Genomic DNA, 12,784 nt, shown 5'->3' with positions numbered 1-12,784 from the left:
GACAATGAGAAAAACTGACAAAACCCGGTTATTGTGACATAAAGGGAGTGCAATTATGTTTGACCACGACGGCCGTAGGTTTCCTTGTGATCCCTGGTGGTGGGGATCGCTCAACGTACACCCGCAGGGTAGAGATTGAGGTTTCGGGGGACTGTAACTACCGAGAGGAGTACTCGCTCTTCGATAACTCCAGAGGCAGGATATCCTTACTAGCTCAGCATAATTAATTGAAGGGACATGCGTTAACTATTAAACTAATCTGAGTTGATTTTATCAATATGCAACATATAGTACTAGATCGAACGCGATTATCTGATTTAGATTGTTTTAAGGGACCTAGCATGATAATCCAATTTCCCAAAAATATCATATTTATTAAGCGTGATCGAACAATCAGATTTTAGTTAGTTTACCAGTTCATAAAAGGGCGAGGAAAGCAATTAAACCATGGAAAAGGGACACATTACGATGCACCCTTGAGAGGTGCGTCACGGTTCTCAGAAAACTAACCACTTTGACTTTGCTATTTCTCCTTTTATTTAACGAATCTCAAATTATAGGACGGGATACGTTCTGTTTGATTTATGGATCGATTGCGACAGAACGCGTGATCAATTTTGCAGCGTGAGGCTTAGGCTTAGGGGTTTAGAGTCAATACTCAGAATATAATTGTGTGTTGTTGTGTTCTTTTCACGTCGAACTTAAGGGTCTATTTATAGGAAAGAGTTCGTGGAAAGATAGAATTGCAGAACTCTAATCCACGAGGAATTAGGAAAAAACACGTACCAGGTATTTTCAGCGCCCAGGCCTGGGCGCCGAAGATTTCGGTGCCCAGAGCCAAGCGTTGAAAATAGGGTCTGGGCTGTTTTTCTTAGTCAGATTCGGATTCCTAGAATCCGGAGTATTTGAGATTTAATTGAGTCCTTTAGTGCGTATTAACCTTGTGACGGGATGCGTCTGGGCCCGTTACGAACTCTAGGCTCGTTAGGATTTTAATTAATACGTGACTCTTACTTTCGAATCATATTAGGAATAGGATTCTCTCGCAATTTCTATCTCATGTAGGATTTATGTTGGAGTGCAACACCTAATTCTGACAGGTTTCTATCTTTTATGACTTGCCACTTTTAACAACTACCTATTACGGCAGTTACTATTTTTAGCAGGTTTCCATAAATAGCAAGTTTCGGGTGAAATGAAAAGGGGTAATGAGATTCGTTATTTTATAGGAGATGCGTTGTCAAGTGGAGATTTACGTTCTCATCATCGAACCTTCCCTTTCGGGAATGGGGACAAAAGTAGGTGTCTATAGGGATGGCAACGGGTAGGATCTGGACCGGATCCTCTAAGATCCAAATCCAGATCCGTTTTTTGGGCAAGGATCCAGATCCTACCCGGATCCGCTGGGTAATGAAATTGAGGATCCAGATCCAGATCCGACGGATCCTAACTTATTTTTTCATCAAACGACCTTAATTTTCATTTTAACCTTAAAACATAGTTTAATAAAACTTCAATAACAAAGCTATTTTTCTATACAAGCATTTACACTAAAATAAAATTTAACAAATCCAACATAAATAATATTAAAAGTTCAAAAACTTCAATAATACTACAAGTCTTAAGTCTTTACTTTTATAATTTTATATAAAAACGGGTAAACGGATCTGGATCCGGGTAATGACTTAGGACCCGATCCAGATCCGTTTTTAAAACCAAGGATCCATATCCTACCCGGATCCGTCGGGTCCAAAAATTGAGGATCCAGATCCGTTGAAAACGGATCTGGATCCACGGATCCGGGTCGGGTCCATTACCCACTGCCATCCCTAGGTGTCTACAGTTAGCCCCCACTTTGACTTAGTCTTGGAATAAGACGATGGTCAAAGTACTAGACGGAGTGCGCCATACAAGCCATGTTGACCTGTTTTTGCGAGGGTCTCACGAGCCCCCGAGTGATAACATTTGACTTAAGGGTCATCACTTGAAATGTCGACATATCCCTCACGTGTCATTGGGATTTGTCAACGGATAGTATAGAAACTTCCTCACTTTGTCATTGGAAGGATCTAAAGAAGTGTAGAAACTCCCTCACTTTGTCATTGGGAGTAGCTACAGATGTTTTCGAAATCAAAGCTATAAAGTGTAATTGGGCCTGGCCAAGCCCAACACGAGGTAAAAATGTTTTTAAAGATTCTCATTTTCAAGGCTAGTTAAACGAGAAAACCCCCTTGTTTTTATGGGACGTAAAACGAAGGAAAATCCAGCACATCGTTCTTTTTTGGAAAAACGGAAAACCAATCCTTTAATTTTTGGAAAAAGGGAAAACCGATCCTTTAATTTTTGGAAAAAGGGAAAACCGATAAAGGTTAGCGCTGCAGCGACTAAGGACCTGCGCGGTTAGTGACGCAGACCCCGCCGGCTAAAGATGGCGAGCCTGTCCGCTAAGGGTGGACACCCCGTCCGATAGAAGTGGACGAATCTGTTTTTGAAATTTGAAGATAAGGACCTACGCGGTTTGTGACGTAGACCCCGCCGGCTAAAGATGGCGAGCCTATTTTGAATTTGAAGACTTTATTTTTCGAAAACTGAGAACCTGCGCGGCTAGTGACGCAGACCCCGCCCGTTGAAGGTGGGCGAGCCCATTTTGAATTTCTTTCTTTCTTTTCATTTTGCCTATGTTGAAGGGCTTTCGTGATTACAACCTGTTGGTAGGTCGCAATATTTCCTGATTAGGTGTGTCCTATAAGTGGGCCCACACTGCGTATATATTTTTTGTGTTAACGATATTGCAAAGTACCGTTTTTGAGAAAGAAATATCAAGATAACGGATATTTTACACAAATAGAGGATTGTGCGTGCCCGACAGCGAATATTCGCTGTCTGGGAAGCACTTTCAGCGCCCAGCTCTGGGCGCGAGAATTTCTAACGCCCAGTGCTGGGCGTTGAAAATGCGAAGGGGAGGACGGTCTTTAAAAGACGCGACCGTCTTATTTTTCTTCTCATTTCCGCCATTTTCGTTCTTATTCCTCATTTCATTCTACTTATTTTTGCTCGTTTTCTTCACTTTCCTTCACGAATTCTACTCCAAATCACTTCCTAATCTTCCCAATGTAAGTAATTTTCAGTAATTTTCAGTAATTTTGAGCTTTTTTGTCAATTCCAGTATTTTTGTCAAGTATTTTTATGCATGAAATTGATTTGGGGGTTTTTGATTTTGTGCCCCTTTCCTTCAATTAGATAGTTGGAAAAGTTCTACATAACATGTTAATTAGTTTGTGCATGTTAATTTTCGCAAGTATGTTGATTCTTGTTGAATTTGGGCATTTTTATACTTGCCCTCAAGTATACCTACGACTCAAGTGTTTTCTTACAATGTAGGTGTTTTTGGTATATTACTTGCGTTCCTCACAATTCATGAATGACAAATTATGGAAGAATTTTAATTTTGTTGGAGTTAATTAAAAAATTTTCACTTAGGGAATTTTTTTGCTCAATATGAACTTAGTATCATGTCTTAGGGAACAAAAATTGTATGACTCCATTTTATGAGTGGAATGCACTCCTTTAGTGATTGGTGTGAGTGCCAGTTTTGTTAAAGGTAAAATGCCTTATTGTATTATTGATCAGCATGCCTGACGAGTTGTCACCTCCTTCTGATGACCACGAGGAGCGTGGCATGACGCGTCAGTCTACTGGCGCGGGTCCCCTATGGGTGGGTCCTAAGCTCTACGACGGTCAGGACCTGCACTACGACCTAGAGCACCACGTGACTTCCCGCCTTCACGCGAGGAGAGAGACTACGGTTCGCGGCTACGGTGCAGCGACGAGTGAGACTATTTTTGGTTTCCTGAGCTCGGACGCCCAGGCTTTGGTGAGGGCGAGCTCACTGTTTCCAATGGTCGAGACCTTCTGGGAGATACTGCGGCTTAACATCTCCCTGTCCTTTCTGCGGTCGTTCATAAGGTGGTGGTGGGATACCACCAACACTTTCCATTTTCCTTGGGGTGAGATGACGATTACTCCCGAGGACTACACGACTTTGACGAGCTTGACCTTTACAGGGAACCCCGTTCGTCTGAGGTCGGATGGCCCACCGTCGACCGTTGCTGAGGGTACCAGGCTCCTGGGCTCGTGGATGGGCATGAGATTGCCTTTGTACCAGCCCCGTGGGATACCTTTCGCTGACCTGATGTGGGCCTTGGAGCATGGGGTAGAGGAGTCGTCTCCGAGACAGGCTCGGCTGTTCTACCTCCATTTCATTACTTCCACTTTTCTATCGGGTCCGACTGACACCTTTGAGCCGAGGTGGATAGGCATGGTGGAGGACGTGTCTACACTAGGTGACTATTGCTGGGGCGATTTGGGCTACGCGACGCTCGTCGGCCAGATGAGTTTGGCGGTGCGCGACTCGGACCCGAGTAGACGTCACTTTGTCATTACATTGGCGGGAGTGCCGCGCTTGATCGAGGTATGTGCCTAGACTTTCTTTTGTTTTCTCGCTTTTACCGGGCCTCTTTTTTTTGACGTTTTATTGTCTTTTCCTTTTGCAGCTGTGGGCCTTTGAGCACTTACCTTGGCTGGCTCCCCGAAAGGGGCAAAGGCCTTTGGAGTACCCTGCCGGTCGTCGTTGGGGTGGGAAGAAGAAGCTGACTGTGCGTCCACCGCCCGATACCGTGTGGGATCTCATTCGGGACGGGAACCCTGAGCATGTGCAGAATCTTATCCTCTATCTCGTATTTCGCCATTCTTTTTATTTTCTATGTGCGAGATCTGACCGTGTTTGTACAAAACAGGTGGTTTGGACCCCGTGGCTCTCTTTTAGGGGTACTTATGCTTCGGTCAGGGATAGTTATGCCCTGAGCCAGATGCGGGTCTTGTTCGTTGGCCGCCGGGACCCTGTCTGGTACCTGGGAGAGCGGGTACGTATGCAGACGGTTGGGGCTTTTTCGGTGCCTAAACCTCCGCCTGCGACCATGCTGTCTACTCGTTCGATAGGCGAGTCGTGGAGGGTCCACTCGAGGACTGGCGTGCCGGCGACGGAGCTGGTGATAGCGGGAGCTAGCTATTATCAGTTTATCCAGGACTCTCTTCGTCTCCCGGAGCCTGGCGCTGTGAGTTGCCCTCTCTTTTTGTATTGATTTTAGTGTTTTCATGCTCGTGCCCATGTGTTTATGTTTACTGTGTTATGTGCAGGAGTATCCTGACCCTTCGTTAGGGGGATGGGTGCTTCCCGATGCTCGGATCTCGTACACCGGAGAGAGTGGATCCGAGATTGTGGAGACTTTCCCGGAAGACTGGGTCTTCCATGCTCCGCTCCCTGAGGGAGTACAGGCGGTATGCACCTTTATTTGTGCACTCTTCTTATATCTTTCTTTTTTCTTTTGTTACTAACATTCCTGTTTCAAGTTCCGGCCCGCACGGCCAACGCGATGGTGGGGGTGATCAACCGATTGAAGTCCGCGTTGGTTCGGGCCCGATCTGCACTTTCTTGCAGGAGCCCCCACTCCACTCGGGTAATGTGCCCTCTTTTGCTTTTGATCTGTACCTTTTATTTGGTTTTCCGTTACTCACCCTCTTTTATTTTTGTAGACGGGGGCTGGACGAGCCGGGGCCGACGACGCGGGTCCCTCGGGCGGGGGACGCGGTCGTGGGGAGAGAGAGAGAGGGCACGTCACTCGCCCCTACGGCATCGCCGTTCCGATGTGGGGGTGAGTTCTTCCGGGGAGAGGTCCGAGCCGGAGCGTAGGCGACGTTCCGTGTCGGTGGCTCGAGAGCCTAGCCCCGAGTTGCAATCACAGCCTCATTTTTGGGGTGATTCTGGCTGGGGGTCCTCATACCACGGGGAGTGGAGTGGATGGACCAGCGAGGCTTGGAGACATGAAGCCGATGACGAGTCTTAGGCTTACCTCCTGTTTTGTATATATTCATTCTTGTATTCCGCATGTATATATTTTTTATTTTTTGCGAATTTTTTGGTGCAAGAATGTTTAGAGCCTTCCGTGGGCTTCGCCTCAACATTTTATAGCAGCACTAGCTTTTTAAACCAACGACGAATTTCGAAAAGAGAAAGAATTCCATATATAAAAAAAATGAGTTCATACAAGAGTGCACACATATTTTTAGACTAGCCAACTATTTGGGGTATTACATATGCATGTTCACTATTTTTCGTTCTTTGCCGACTCGTGCCATACTCCTTTGTTGGGCTTGTTCCTGAAAATTCTTGTGTCTTTGTTTTCATTCTTATTTGGCCTTGCCCGTGCATGGGTTGGGGTATAGTGCCCTTTGTAATATCCTTTCTTCTTGACGTGTTGCATGACTTTATTATTTTTTAATATTTATTGGACCGAATCCTTGATAAGGATTGCCTACGTATCTTGTCAGAATCAGGTCTCGCGAAGTTCTAGCTTTGACTTTTTGATTTTTTTTTTTGAAAGGGGTGTTCATTACACATCTGCTTCCCCCCCAAGTGTTCGTGGTTCTTTTGATGATCCGGAAAAGGAGTACGAACACTTGTAGAAGCGGGAGGATAGGTGGCAAGAGAGAATGACGCCCGTTCAAGGGCGAAGGAAATATCGGCGCCCAGGCCTGGGCGTGAAAAATAACAGCGCCCAGTCCTGGGCGTTGAAGTTTTGTCCTTCGCTTTTTCTACTTTATCGAGTTTTATGCCGTTTGCTTAGAGTAATGCGCAGAATGTTTGCTTATGAGTCTTAATGTGTTTTATTAGATGCCTTAACTCCGAACTGAATTTTATTAAATATAGTACTTTTTCAATTGGTCTAAGTTCGTGAGGTTAGCGAATTCCGCTCCATCTATGTCAGCTAGTTGGACTGCTCCGCCAGGTAGGATGGTCTTTACAAAATATGGTCCTGTCAAGTTAGGCCGGAATTTTCCTCGAGGGTCCGTAGTAGGTGCGCGGACTTCTTTTAATACAAAATCGCCTTCTTTGATATTTCGAGGTTTGACTCTTTTGTTGAATTGCCTTGCGATGCGCTTTTGATACACTTGCACGTGATGTAAAGCTCTCAACCTCCGTTCGTCTAAAAGGACGAGCTCGTCGTACCTAGCTTGAACCCAATCAGCCTCGGGCAACTTGCTTTCTAGGACGATCCGGAGGGAGGTAATTTCCAACTCGATCGGTTGAACTGCTTCCATTCCGTATACCAAGGAGTAGGGTGTTACTCCAATGGAGGTGCGGATTGAGGTTCGATAACCCCATAATGCGAAGTGTAATTTGTTGGGCCAATCCTTATAATTTTCGGCCATTTTTTCGATTATGACTTTAATATTTTTGTTGGCCGCCTCTACCGCGCCGTTCATTTGCGGCCTGTAGGGAGAGGATTTATGGTGTTTGACATGATATTTTTCGAGCAGGTCTTGGACTTCGGCCCTAAAGTGGGAACCTTGGTCACTTGTGATTTCATGTGGAACCCCGTATCGGCAGAATATGTTCTTTTCTAGGAATCGAGCGACATGTTTGGCCGTTAATTTTGCATAGGAGACTGCCTCTACCCATTTAGTGAAGTAATCAATTGCGACTAAAACGTACTCGTGTCCCCCTACGCCTGTTGGTGTTACCTTGCCGATTATATCTATACCCCAGGTGGAAAAGGGCCATGGAGAAGTGAAGGTGTATAGTTCTGAGGGAGGCAAGTGGTTAAGGTTACTGAAGATTTGGCATTTTGGGCAAGTTTTTACAAAGTGATGGCAATCGGTTTCCATAGTGGTCCAATAGTACCCTGAGCGGGATATTTTTCGGGATAGCATTTTCCCGTTCATATGGGGTCTGCACACGCCGTTATGGTATTCTTCCATTAGTCTTTGGGCTTGGTTTTAGTGGACACAGAGTAACTTGATTTTATTCGGCGTGTATTTGTACAGTTTCCCCAGAATTATGCTATATTGTGAAGCGAGGAGGCGTAGGGCCTTTTGTGCTCGCGGGGAGGTGTTTGGGGGGAATTCCCCCCTTGTTTTGTAACGAAGGATGTCCGTATACCATGGTTCTTCTTCGGTGTTTTCAGGTTCGGAGTCTATGGCACAGCAATAAGCCGGCTCTTTCCTTCGCTCGACCCGAAGGGTCATTCTGTCCCATTCATTCGGGATGTTGAGCATTGAAGCTAGCTTCGCTAGTGCATCCGCGAATTGGTTGTCGTCTCTTGGTAAGTACGTATACTCGATTTTTTCAAATTGCTCGACTATTTGGTCTAAGTGAGCTTGATATTGTGAGAGACTAGTGCTTCGGACCTTCCATCTTTTGGATATATGGTTGATTATTAGGGAAGAATCCCCGAAGACTTGTAGATGTTTGACTCCGAGGCTAACTGCGGCCTCTAGCCCAACTATGCAGGCTTCATATTCGGCGGCGTTGTTTGTGGCCTCGAAGTCAAGTTTGACGGAAATTGGTATATGGGCCCCTTCGGGACTGACTAGGAGAACTCCGACGCCGCATCCTTTCTGGTTGGACGCGCCATCGAAGTATAGTGTCCAATAGTCGTCTCGTATCACCAGAAGTTCCTCGTCAGGGAGGAGGTAAGCTTCCGTGGTTTCCTCATTCGTGGCATGCTCGGCCAGGAATTCGGCTACCGCTCTTCCTTTGATTGTTTTTTCTGGCATGAATTTTAGGTCGAATTCTGAGAGCATGACTAGCCACCTGGACAGGCGACCATTTAGGGCGGGCTTTTCGAACATGTATTTTAAGGGGTCTAGTTGTGGCACTATATAAACAGTGTGGGCCAATAGGTAATGTCTGAGTTTTTTGGATGCCCAGACGAGGGCGAGGCAGGTTTTCTCAAGTTCTGTGTATCTCGTCTCGTACTGTATGAACTTCTTAATCAAGTAGTAAATGGCTCGCTCGGATCCATGTACACACTGTGAGAGCATAGCTCCTGCTGCAGTATCCATGACGGTTAGGTATAGGCGTAAAGGGATTCCGGGCAAAGGCGGGGAAAGGACGGGTGGTTTGCTTAGATATTCTTTGATTTTATCGAAGGCAATTTGGCATTGTTTATCCCATTCGGCCTTTTCTTCTTTTCTTAATTTTTTGAATATTGGCTCGCAAGTCATAGTAAGCTTGGAAATGAACCTACTATTGTATTGCAGCTTTCCTAGGAAGCCCCTTATCTGTTTTTCAGTTTTCGGTGGGGGCATTTCGGTAATGGCTTTGATCTTGGACGGGTCAATCTCGATTCCTCGCGTACTAACAACATATCCTAGCAACTTTCCAGAGGTTACCCCGAACACACATTTTTGTGGATTTAGTCTCATGTTATATTTCAAGATTCGGGTGAAGAAATTTCTAAGTGCCGGGAGGTGACCGTGCCGGTCTTTAGATTTGACGATCATGTCGTCTACGTAGACCTCGATTTCTTTGTGTATCATGTCATGGAGTAACATGGTGGCTGTTCTTTGATAGGTGGCCCCCGCGTTTTTCAAACCAAAAGGCATTACAGTGTAACAATATGTACCCCAAGGGGTAATGAAAGTTGTTTTTTCCATGTCTTCTTCTGCCATAAGTATTTGGTTATATCCGGCGTACCCGTCCATAAAGGAGAGGAGTGCGTGTTCTGCGGTGTTGTCTACTAGTATGTCAATGTGAGGTAGAGGGAAATCATCTTTGGGACTGGCTTTGTTTAGGTCTCGGAAGTCTACGCACATTCGCACTCGTCCATCTTTTTTAGCTACGGGGACAATATTGGCCACCCATTCTGGGTAGTTGGAGACTTTTATGAAGCCGGCGTCTAGTTGTTTAGTGACTTCTTCTTTTATTTTCAAGGCTATCTCTGGTTTGAGCCGCTGTAGCTTTTGTTTTACTGGTGTCATTTTGGGATCTAGCGGAATTTTATGCTCAGCGATTTCTCGATCTATTCCTGGCATGTCTTTGTAGGACCAAGCAAAGACACCCTCGAATTCCCGCAAAGTGGAGATTAGATCGGCCTTTTCAGTGGGAGTTAAGGTGAGGCCAATTTTAATGATTTTAGGATTTTCTTCTGTTCCAATATTTACCGATTCCGTGTCCTCAATTATAGGAGTTTTAAGTTCTTGTTCATTTACAGCTTTTATTAGTTCGGTATATTCCTCTTCTGGCTCTTTTTCGCGCTCATTAGTGGCGAGACATTCTGCATTATTACTCGGATTTTTAAGCGGCATATACTCAAAAGTTTTGCTTATCTTATTAAAGTCATGAAGCATTACATCAAAAAATCTCCCAGAGTAGATATTTCCGGGTCTAAACTATTTTTGGGAGGGGTTATAATTTTGCTAGGTTCGGACTCGGAGGCAGACTCGGATTCAGACTGTAATTCTTCGTACATCGGACCCTCTCCCGCAGATATCTTGAACTTCATCCCACGAGCATTAGTCCATTTGAAAGTCTTGCGCCACCCTCGTTGGATTTGGTCATCTTTTGAGGGTGATGGAGCGATCAATTTAGTAGGATCGAACACTTCATCTTGAAGAGCTAATGCCATAATTTCTGTTTCATTCTTCGCTCTTTTCTTTTCTAACCCAAACAATAGCCCGAAAGCATGTGAGTTGGGGAGCGTTTTTGGCATAGCACGATTCTTTGGGGCGAGTGGCCTTTGAGAACGTAAAGGGTCGTGTTCCAGAGCATGCATCTCTTGGGTTTGTGCGACCTCTAGGTATAGATGTTCGGGATATGCTTCTTCCATTGCGTTCCTTGATGGCTATCACGGGTAGGTATTCAGGGGCCCTGCATTATCGTTGTGGAGTAGGAGACACATTAGTTTGTTTCGTGAGTCGGTTTTTTTAGACATTCTATGACTACCCTTAAGTCGGACTAGTATATTTGGACTGCTATTTGTGCACTTTGAACTCTTTATATTTTCGAAAATCTTTGCCCGTGTGACATTCATAGTTACTAGCATGTTCGGTTTTGGTGTCGAACATTGTCGTCGTAGGAGGCCTATCAACGACACAAAGAGTTATTTATATTTTTACGAGTCGCTTTTGAAATCGAGTGCTTTTCTTACGCCCCCGTAGCAATTCTTTTTACGAACGTTTTTTTTGTGCTACGTATTTTCCTTTTGCGCGGGCACCGAGGCTGCTACGCTTGACCAGAAGGCGAAGCAGCAACTTCAGCGCCCAGCGTAGGGCGTGAGAAATTCTGGCGCCCAGCCAGGGGCGTTGAAAATGCGTCCCTGGCTGGTTCTCGTTTTCTGTTTGCGTCTACTTTTGTTTACGCGACTTCGATTTTGCGTGCTTCCCTAATAACGTCCTTTACGCGTTGTGCAGCGTTTGTGGGATTCGTTACAGGCCATCCCGAGCGTCGCTTATTTTTGTGGCGATCGTTCGGGTTTGCGGAACACGTGTTTCGGCATAACTCTTTGGCAAATTGGTTTATGAATGTTTAGGCAATTTTTAAGGTCGTTGGTTTTTCTAGGACAGTTTGTCACACACAATCATATATTTCGCTACACATAACTAACATTCCATCATGAGGCAATAATAATATGTCATGTAGTTTATGATAGGCTTCTATGGGTAGTTATTTGCGCCTGGCTTGGTACCGCTTCTATCGTAGATCCAACACATGCCCCGGTCGAGGTAGTGTCTTCAGCAGACGAATTTTGCTCAAGAGGCCAACCCGCAAGTGCAAGCCAAGGGGGCATGCAGGCGAGAGGGACCTAATGGGCGAGCGATTGGGTTTGGGACGGGTGTACTACTAGCGAAAGTGCCGAGTGGACAACATTCGAAGCGTATGCACCCCCCGGTTGGCGATGGGTATCCTTAGTCCCAACTCCCAAGATGAAACACCAAGGGAGCCAAGATTCGTTATGCGGTTCTGTCCGTTCACATTAATATGTTGATTTTCAGGTCGTCCAACTTGATTGGGAAATAAACGCGGGGTAGGATCGTTTCACCCTTCGGCTATTTTGATTACCTACAAGCACGAGTATTTCCTTCACTATCCCCAGTGGAGTAGCCACTGTGAGGGGGTCGAAAAAGCACGAGGCTGATGCGTGACCTCGTCCCTCGTGGGTGTGACGCTTCTTTTTGTCAAATCAAGTGTAATTGGATTTCCTGTGAGTTTACACCCAATTGACTAGTAATATAGGAGTCGCCATTCAGTTTTTAACGACAATGAGAAAAACTGACAAAACCCGGTTAACGTGACATAAAGGGAGTGCAATTATGTTTGACCACGGCGGCCATAGGTTCCTTTGTGATCCCTGGTGGTGGGGATCGCTCAACGTACACCCGCAGGGTAGAGATTGAGGGTTCAGGGGACTGTAACTACCGAGAGGAGTACTCGCTCTTCGATAACTCCAGAGGCAGGATATCCTTACTAGCTCAGCATAAATAATTGAAGGGACATGCGTTAACTATTAAACTAATCTGAGTTGATTTTATCAATATGCAACATATAGTACTAGATCGAACGCGATTATCTGATTTAGATTGTTTTAAGGGACCTATCATGATAATCCAATTTCCCAAAAATATCATATTTATTAAGCGTGATCGAACAATCAGATTTTAGTTAGTTTAACAGTTCATAAAAGGGCGAGGAAAGCAATTAAACCATGGAAAAGGGACACATTACGACGCACCCTTGAGAGGTGCGTCACGGTTCTCAGAAAACTACCACTTTGACTTTGCTATTTCTCCTTTTATTTAACGAATCTCAAATTATAGGACGGGATACGTTCTGTTCGATTTATGGATCGATTGCGACAGAACGCGTGATCAGTTTTGCAGCGTGAGGCTTAGGCTTAGGGGTTTAGAGTCAATACTCAGAATATAATTGTGTGTTGTTGTGTTC

The sequence above is a fragment of the Spinacia oleracea genome, chromosome 2, assembly GCF_020520425.1.
Source record: "Spinacia oleracea cultivar Varoflay chromosome 2, BTI_SOV_V1, whole genome shotgun sequence".
NCBI classification, from domain to species: Eukaryota; Viridiplantae; Streptophyta; class Magnoliopsida; order Caryophyllales; family Amaranthaceae; genus Spinacia; species Spinacia oleracea.
Note: the sequence above shows the minus strand (reverse complement) of the source record.